This window comes from Bufo bufo, chromosome 3, assembly GCF_905171765.1.
Source record: "Bufo bufo chromosome 3, aBufBuf1.1, whole genome shotgun sequence".
In the NCBI taxonomy this organism is placed as follows: domain Eukaryota; kingdom Metazoa; phylum Chordata; class Amphibia; order Anura; family Bufonidae; genus Bufo; species Bufo bufo.
The window spans coordinates 215,668,017-215,677,330 of NC_053391.1; positions in this window are offsets into that span (position 1 = coordinate 215,668,017).

Genomic DNA, 9,314 nt, shown 5'->3' on the forward strand with positions numbered 1-9,314 from the left:
TCTCTACTCCACCAGAGGAAAGCGGCTGAACATAAAGGCACTCTAAATGTGGCTTTTATGGTGTATTGAATACACTGTATTCCCATGCACCCCTTCCACCACTAAAAAGGGTATATGGTTCAATCTCCCTTTTCTCGTCTTCCTCCTCCATCATATCAACATGCTTATTAGGCTGCCCTCGCTCCTAATGTTTTAGAGGGTCAGCTCAGCAGCGGGCCCTCACCCATAATGTTTTTGAGGGTCACCAGCAGGCCCTCACCCATAATGTTTTTGAGGGTCACCAGCAGGCCCTTAACCATGTTTTAGAGGATCAGCTCAGCAGCAGGCCCTCGCCCACAAATTGTTTTAGATGGTCAGCTCAGCAGCAGGCCCTCGCCCACAAACTTTTTTAGATGGTCAGCTCGGCAGAAGGCCCTCACCCATAATGTTTTAGATGGTCACCTCGGCAGCAGGCCCTTGCCCATAATGTTTTAGATGGTCAGCTCGGCAGCAGGTCCTCGCCCACAAAATTTTTTAGATGGTTAGTTTGGCAGCAGGTCCTTGCCCACAACATTTTTTAAGATGGTCAGCTCGGCAGCAGGCCGTCGCCCACAATTTTTTTTAGATGGTCAGATCGGCAGCAGGCCCTTGACCACAAATTTTTTTAGATGGTCAGCTCGGCAGCAGGCCCTCGCCCACAAAATTTGTTAGATGGTCAGCTCGGCAGCAGGCCCTCACCCCTAATGTTTTAGATGGTCAGCTCAGCAGCAGACCCTCACCCCTAATGTCATTTTTAATATACATTGAAAGCCATTTTTACTGTTTCTTGCCACAAAGAATTTTATTTCCATTTTCCAATACAAGATATAGTTATTTAACTGTGTCATTAAAAAATACAACTTTTCCGGCAAAAAACAAGCCTGCATACAGCAATGTGAACTGAAAACAAAAAAAAAAATCATGGCTCATGGGAGCCGAGGAAGAACAAAATGGAAACAAAACAATAAAAATAGGCTGTGTCTTGAAAGGGTTAAAGCCCATGACCCCAGAATACCCTTAGGCCTCTTTCACATGAATGATATGGATTGTATCCGGATTGCATGTGTTTTTCACGCACGTGAAGAAGATCTGAAGAATGACAGTCTACATCTCCTAGCAACCATCAGTGAAAAAGGCGTTGCATTGGAATGCCTTCCGTTTTTCACACGAGTCTCATTTCAATAGGTCTGTGTACATGAGCGGCGTTTTTCACGAATCATCTCTGCATTCAGGAAAAATCACAGGATGTTCTATATTGTGCGGTTTTCATGCAGCCCTGGCTCCATAGAAATAAATGGGCATATCCCCTTTTTCCCTCTGAGATGAGTATCAGAGAATTTCATGCTCCGATGCTCTCCCTTGTTCTGCGCGATACAGCTCTGTTTTGTATATATTTTTACACTGCAAGGGGGAGGCTTCCGGTTCCACTAATGGGCGGGTTTTAGCGCTGCCCTAGCCATTTTACAGTTAAAGCCCGCCCGCCCATTAGTGCCGGTGACGTCACACTGCTGGGTGGAAGCCTCCGCCTAGCAGAGACCCGAAGCTACAGAAAAAGCACTTGCCCTATGCGATTCAGTGCAGGGCAAGGAAGAGCATCGGAGCATTAAATAATCCGAAGCTCATCTCAGAGGGGCTGCCTGGTTGAAGAAGGCGATATGTCTGGGTTCAGTTCTGAACCCGAACAACCCCTTTAACAAAATCACAGACAGACCTGATTAAACTTGCATGCAAAACCATCCATTTTTCCCAGAACAGATCCTGACACAATCCATATCGTCGTGTGAAAGAGGCCTTAGGGCTTATTCACACAAGCATGTTTCCCGTCCAGATGCGAGTGTGTAGCAAACACATACTGTAGCATCCGGACTGAACCATGACCCATTCATTTCAATGGGTCTGTGTACATGAATGCTGTTTTACACTCATCATCTTTGTGTTCTTCAGTTTTATCTTCAAATGCGTGAAAAACACATGCGATCTGGATACAATCCGGACAGAATAAAACACACAAACTGAACGCAATCGCAGAAAAAAACTGATTAAACTTGTGTGCAAAACTAGCAGTTTTCCTCTGAACTCATTAGGTATGGCTGATGTGAAAGAGACCTTAGTGTGTTGCACTGCTCCCCCTGCTGGCCGTGACATGCCTGTAGATGATACCTGCATCTGCCACTAGGGGGAGCTCACTGCATATAAGATTATACAACTCACACAGTTCAATACTCACGGGCTGGGAAATGCATTGCTTTAGTCAAGTGAGTTGCTTAGTTGTTGATGAAACAATATCAGCAAAACTACAACATAATCTAGATGCTTTTCTATATCCATTTTAGTTACTACAGGTTTTTCTGTGCAGAAGTGGTGGAGCTGTGTACTGTATCAAAACCAGCACATACACCGATCAGCCATAACATTAAAGCCACCTGCTTAATATTGTATATTACACTGCTATACAGCAAGCTGCGATGCACAGTTTTTTCTGACACCTTTCTATCATGAAGTGAAACAGCCGGCACTCCTTTCCTAATTCATACGCGGTGCACGTGTCCAGGATCGGCGTCCCACAATCACATAAAGAAGAAGACCGGCACTCGCTGGATTAGATTAAAAAAAAGCTTCTGTTTTATTGCCACATGGAAGACAAGTGACGCGTTTCGACTCTACAAATCGAGTCTTTGTCAAACAGACTATCATAGTCAGTAGCGTTGATCGAATGGAGCTTCGGGTCATAGAACCAAAGTCGATTCGGTCACACACTTCGATTTTAATTATGTCTCCGTACAGCATTAAATTGTATTAGCTCCATGGAACCAAACTTCGGGTGAAACGAATTTTACCTACACTGAGGCAATACATTTTACTGCTGTACAGAAACAGGTTTCAGACAGCATTAAAACTGAAGTGTTTGAACGAATCTGTGGTCCGAAGCTCCCTTCGCTCAAGCCTAATAGTCAGCATTGACTTGACCTTTTGCTGGCTCACCGGTGATTCTTCTTTGGACCACGTTTGGTAGTTGTTAAAGGGCATCAGTCAGCAGATTTGTACCTATGAAACTGGCTGACCTGTTACATATGCATTTGGCAGCTGAAGGCATCTGTGTTGGTCCCGTGTTCATATGTGTCCACATTGCTGAGCAAAAATTTTGTTTTACAATATGCAAGTGAGCCTCTAGGAGCAACAGGGGCATTGCCATTACACCTAGGGGTTCTGCTCTCTCTGCAAATGCTGTGACCTCTCCATTTTGATTGACAGGACCAGGCAGTGAAAAAATCATCACACCTAGACCTGTCAATCAAAGTGGAGCGGGTGAAGCAGTTACAGAGACAGCAGAGCCTCTAGGTGTAATGGCAACACATCATTTTTTTCAGCAATGCGGGCACATATGAACACGGGACCAACACAGATGCCTTCAGATGCCAAGTTCACATGCAATAGGTCAGCCAGTTTCATAGGAAAAAATCTTCTGCCAGATGTCCTTTAACCACTACATACCAGCAACGCACAAGACCTGCCATTTTGGAGATGCCCAGACTCGATTATCTATCCATGAAAATTTGGCCCTTGTCAGAGTCGTTACATGTGCCCATTTTTCCAGCTTCCAAAACATTTTCTTCAAAAACTGATTGTTCACTTGCTGCCTAATATATGCCAGCCATTGACAGCTGCCATTGTCACGAGATAATCAATGTAATTCACTTTACCTCACATAGTAGTAATGTTATGGCTGATTTATGTATGCAGATACCCTAAAAAAGGAGTGACAGTGGATTCATCAAAATGTGGACACCAAGAGACTGGTTCACACAACTGTACCATCCAGACTGTACGTCAGAAACTTTAAGCTTCTAGAAAAGTCAGAAACTTTAAATGTATTACATAGTGTTCATTCAGTTTTGGTCACTGTGTAAAAATAAGTTCATCCGGTCAAAAACATTTAGTGAGGATAAAGCAGTTACATTTTGTCCAAAACAAAGCGTTGGCTGTAAATTATGGAGTACTTTCCGCCCCCAAGCCAAGCTTCCTCACTGTAGGAGTTTGGGCTTTGAACAGTCATGCGGGTGTGTGCTGTGAATGTGAGGTCAGGCCATTGAGCTGTCAGTATGCCAAGAGGACTGGGCCGGGGCGGCATCCAAATAGTTCTTATATTTGTCAGCGCTCATGTGCACAGCAATATAGTAATATTTTTTCCCTTTATGGTAAATAAGAACAAAAATACGTTGTGTAATTCATATTTTTTTCCACACTAAATCCCTATGAGGCTATGAGTTTGGGCCTGTAAACCTGTGCATGGGCCACACGTAAATAATACGGGCGCAAAAATGCTTCCATAATACGCTCATGTGAAACAGGCCTTAAATAAAGTATTAAAATGGGTACCTTACTTACGGTAGTTTCTTTCATTTTCAACATGAGACTGTCCCATGAGAGTACCAAAGCATCCTCCAGTGGCCCCTGACTCTGATCCATAGGATCTGTTTCTTTGAATCAAAACCTATTAGACATTATTGATAGTATGAGGGTTGGGCCCCTGAGAATAATTTCCTCTGGTGGGCCCAAGCAACCCCATTCCAAAACTGTTCATTTTTACAGTTATGTTGGAGTGGGTGATGTGTTTTTTTCACTCTTTTATTTCTTCACATAATATGTCCCCCAAGAAGACATAAAAGATCTCTGACAGGCTTTCAGATATTACATATTTATTCTTATAATACCATCAGATGTATACTCATAAAAATAAAAAATTCTAATCAACATCACAATTAAAAAAAAAAAAAAAAAATGTAATGGCCAGAATACTGGAAAACCCCTATTGTGTTCTCTTTTTGATTTCAGGATGTGATTTTTATTTAGTTTTTTATCTCCACATTTCAAAATACATAACTTTTTTATATTTCTATCGACATAGCCATATGAGGGCTTCTTTTTTGCAGAATGAGTTTTATTTTTAAATGGTACCATTTTGGGTGCATCTCATGTTTTGCATGAGTTTTATTATTATTTTTTTACTGCTGGCATGGAAAAATTCTGCAATTCTGCTACTGTTTTTTGGGTGACAGCTTTATGTCACTATGACTCTGTAGAAGTAAGGTCAAGCAGAGGTGCATAGCATTATAAATCATGATCATGCCATGCGGTCCTGCAAGTCCAGAACGGAGAATCGCGCTCACACACGGAGCATTATTCCGGAATGGACTTGCTTGTGTAGCACATGTACAGCATTCTTTACAACAAAAGAAAAAACATGCAGTAGAGACACTCATAATAAACAGGGTAACCTTACAAAAAAAAAAGGTAGAGTGCTTGTCTAACCAGCGTAAAGGATCTCAAGTGTGGCTATACCCTATATAACACCCATGGGCGGTCCGGGAACTTAAAGTGGCCTTGGAAAGTGGCCCCATGTTGTAGGCAGGTCTACATTGACAGAAGGCGGGGAAACACAATTAGGCAGGGCCAGCATTACCATATAGCGGCACATACCACCCAGTAGAGCCAAATACCACAGTACATCATAAAATAATTCTCAAGCAACAAAAAATACCTTCCCAGTACCTGCCCCTCTGTGGTGGCCAGCACCAGCTGCCATGTTTTGTCCTCCTACTCCAGCTGCCTCAGGATAGCAATACAGTGGAATTCAAAACTCAGGAGGAGAGCATCAGATCATTACTTACCTGTCTGGTGGCCCGTTGGGCATTGGCCCACCGGGACATTTCCCTGTATGGTCTATGGCCAATCCGCCCCTCATAGCACAACAACCTATAAATTGTCAGGCCACACAAAATGTAACAAACCCTTTCAAAGTTAAAAATGTGACAAGACACTGATTAAAAATAAGAGAGTAGGAAAAGAAGCATCATCACTGGGAAAATACACCATACATGGGAAGTGGTGGCATCAATAATATAATAACATTTTATAGGTGACACATCAGGAGCAATGTAGTCCTTAAATAGTCAAAACAAAAACAACACATAGATTCACTGGTGGCTAATACTGCTGTGACATGTGAATCAAAGGCTGGCTTCACAAATATAAGAAGGAAAATGCATTGGTGTATCTATTTAGCATATAGTCACAATGGTCAAAATAGCCTCCACAGCTATAGCCACCTAGGAATGCAGTAAATAAGATAAGCTGGAACCCCAACAAACTCTAACTATAGACAGTCTATAGAAAGTCAGTCAAAAAATACCAAAACAGTGATGTAACTCACCCATGAGGCCAGGATGACGCCAGCCCCGACGCATGTTTTTCGTGAGCCTTCTGGACTATTAAAATATTTAAAAAATGTTTCTGTGCAGTGAATGCCATAACGGAAAAAACAATAAAAACATGCAATTTGCCATTATTGTCACTTTGTCCCCCCAAAAAAGTTGTATGTACCCCAAAAATGGTACCAATAAAAAATACAATTTGTCCCGCAAAAAACAAGCCCTCATACAGCTCTGTAGATGAAAAATTTAAAAGTTGTGGCTGTCAGAAAATGGTGATGCAAAGAAAATTTAGATATTTTTTTTTTTTTGTTAAAGTAAAACAAAATAAAAACTATTTAAGTTTGGTATTACCATAATCATATTGAGCCGGCAACATGAGGTTAATGTGAGAGTATTTTATTTTTATTTTTTTGCATGGTATGCGCATAGAGAGGGACCGATGTGTCTTCAGTCAGGGAGCTCTGATTGTAAGGCAGGTAAGGACCAGGAGCCGTCAATTCAGAAGATCTTCTGAATTGACGGCTCCTGGTCCTTACCTGCCTTACAATCAGAGCTCCCTGACTGACGACACATCGGTCCCTCTCTATGTGCATTACAAGTGATTTTTGTGAGTATATCGCATACATCCGATGCGACAGGTGTTTGAACATACTACACCATAGTGCGTTTTTTTCACTGCGTTTCAGGTTTCCATGCAACAGTTGAAAATTTATGATTGAATGTGGTCCATCTAACTGAAGATTTTTCTGAATGTAAGAAAGAGAAGACAGTAGGAATATTTAAAAGAATCCTCTCTTGTAGCGCAATCCTTTCTCTTATCATTTTATTCAACAGACTTTTACCCACATTGTCTTGGGATTTGCAGTGCTTGAGTGGACTTATTCCCTATACAGAGACTTTGTGCTTTTATTCTAATTGTGACAACTGTAATTGGTTGTCTACTCAGTCTCTTGTATAATTTTTTAACTTGTCTCATTCTCTTTCAACTTGGAGAATGTCCCAACTCAGACACTACCTGATCTCCCTACCCAGCCCCTCTGATTATGCACACTCCAAGATGTCCTTTGATCATCTGTGTTAAGTGACAGGCACTATCCACCACACCCTGTCCATACTACCATATAGAATATTGATATCTTCAGCCGATTCCCTGAGTTCTCCCTATTAGGAACAGGATCTGAGAGTTACCTTTTCAACAGAACAGAGTGACCTTCTATATACATTAACACACAAGTTATGTCGTGCCAGCATGATTCAGATCGGATAAAAAATCCTCCCTAGGTGGTATAAGGTGCCCCCAAACATTATGCACTTGTGCCCTCTGTATTACCCCTGTGTTAGAGGTGTTGATGGGAACAGGGAACTCACCTGCATATATTTTGGGAATGACCACTGTTTGGCTAGCTTCTGGACAGAGGTTTAGCATATTTTGTCCAAATTTACTGATCGATTTTACCAAAATCTTCTTCCTTGTTTCTGTTGCATCTTGGTGATATCCTGCTATGGAGACCATAACCAGCGAAGGTGTGTTGTGTTGTCTGGATACCCATATACCATACCTTGCCCGATTATCAATTCTGCTCCTTACCGCCTGCCCCAAACTTGGAATTTCTATCTGGATTACGCACATACTCAGCCTGCCCAGACCTTGGACTGTATTCAGACTACATCTTTCACCTGATTGCTTGGTGCTTCACATCAGTGTCTCTGATCCACCTGTGGGTCAGCAGCCAATTACACCAGGACTGCTCCAGGAGGTAGCAACCTGGTTAGTCCGCAGCAGTGAAGTCCAGATCGCTGTACAGGTATTAAAGATTGAAAACCAGGGAACTGTCAGGACAAAGCCCTTAGGTTTAGCCCAAAGTCAAACTGGTTAGTTGGCACAGTGGGTACACACCCACTGCCTGTAACAGCATGGAAGATCTCACTGCTTCACTTAAAAGGGGTTTTCCAGGATTTTACTATTGATGACCTATCCCCGGAATAGGTCATCATTATCATATTGGTGAGGGTCCGACACCCAGAACCCTGCCAATCAGCTGTTTGAAGAGAAGGCTATGCTTGTGCGAGCGCTGCCTTCCCTTCAGTGTTTATCTGCTCACCATTGACATCACAGCGGTGAGCAGGTGTAATTACAAGAAGCCATCCCATTCACTTCTAAGTGACATCTCCTTCCTATACACTTGAATAGGAAAGAGCCGCGAGAAGTGAGTATAGTTCATCAATCTAAAAATCCCAGAAAACCCCTTTAATGGTACATATAACAAATTATTGAAAATCTGCCCATTACTGGATTCGTTTCCAGAACTCTGCAGAATTTTGCTCTTAAAAAGGACACTTTCAACAGAAAGGCGTGGTTTTTTTTAAGCTCAGTATTCATAGAAATTTTTTGGGCAGTTTTTTTCATGTTATCAATACTATGACATTGAAATTTAAAAACAAAATATTGTGCTTCTGTAGCAGTCAACACAAATGATAAGACCTTTTATATAGAAAGGTAATTCATTGTCCGTTTACTGTTGCTTTGAGGAAAATATCTTATCTGCAAGGTAATCCTCATAATAATAGTAGGTGTAGAATTTTGATAATAGTACGACAGATTGGTTGTTCTCTAGATGCCCATGGAAGACCATTGCTTTCATTAGTGTAATGTTTGATGCTCAATTGAGACACTATGGCAGGGATGGCCAACCTGAGACTCTCCAGCTGTTGCAAAAATACAACTCCCAGCATGCCCAGGCTACCTACAGCTATCAGCCTACAGCAGGGCATGGTGGGAGTTGTAGTTTTACAACAGCTGGAGAGCCTCAGGTTGGCCATGCCTGCACTATGGGGAGCTCTCTTTGGTCACAGTGATGGTCTGACTAAAAACATTAAGCAGGATTGTTTGCAGTGCTAAAAGTCCAAACAAAGAGGAAGTTAAATAGACAGAAAAGGAAGTAGAATACATGGAATGACTTCAAACAAGTATATCTCAAGTGAGACTTCTCCCTGCTGCTCACCATGGTGCTCCAGATAGTTACTGGTGATTGCTGGAGGACAAATTTAATATAGCATGGCACCCATGGTCAGGTTTAGTCTGAT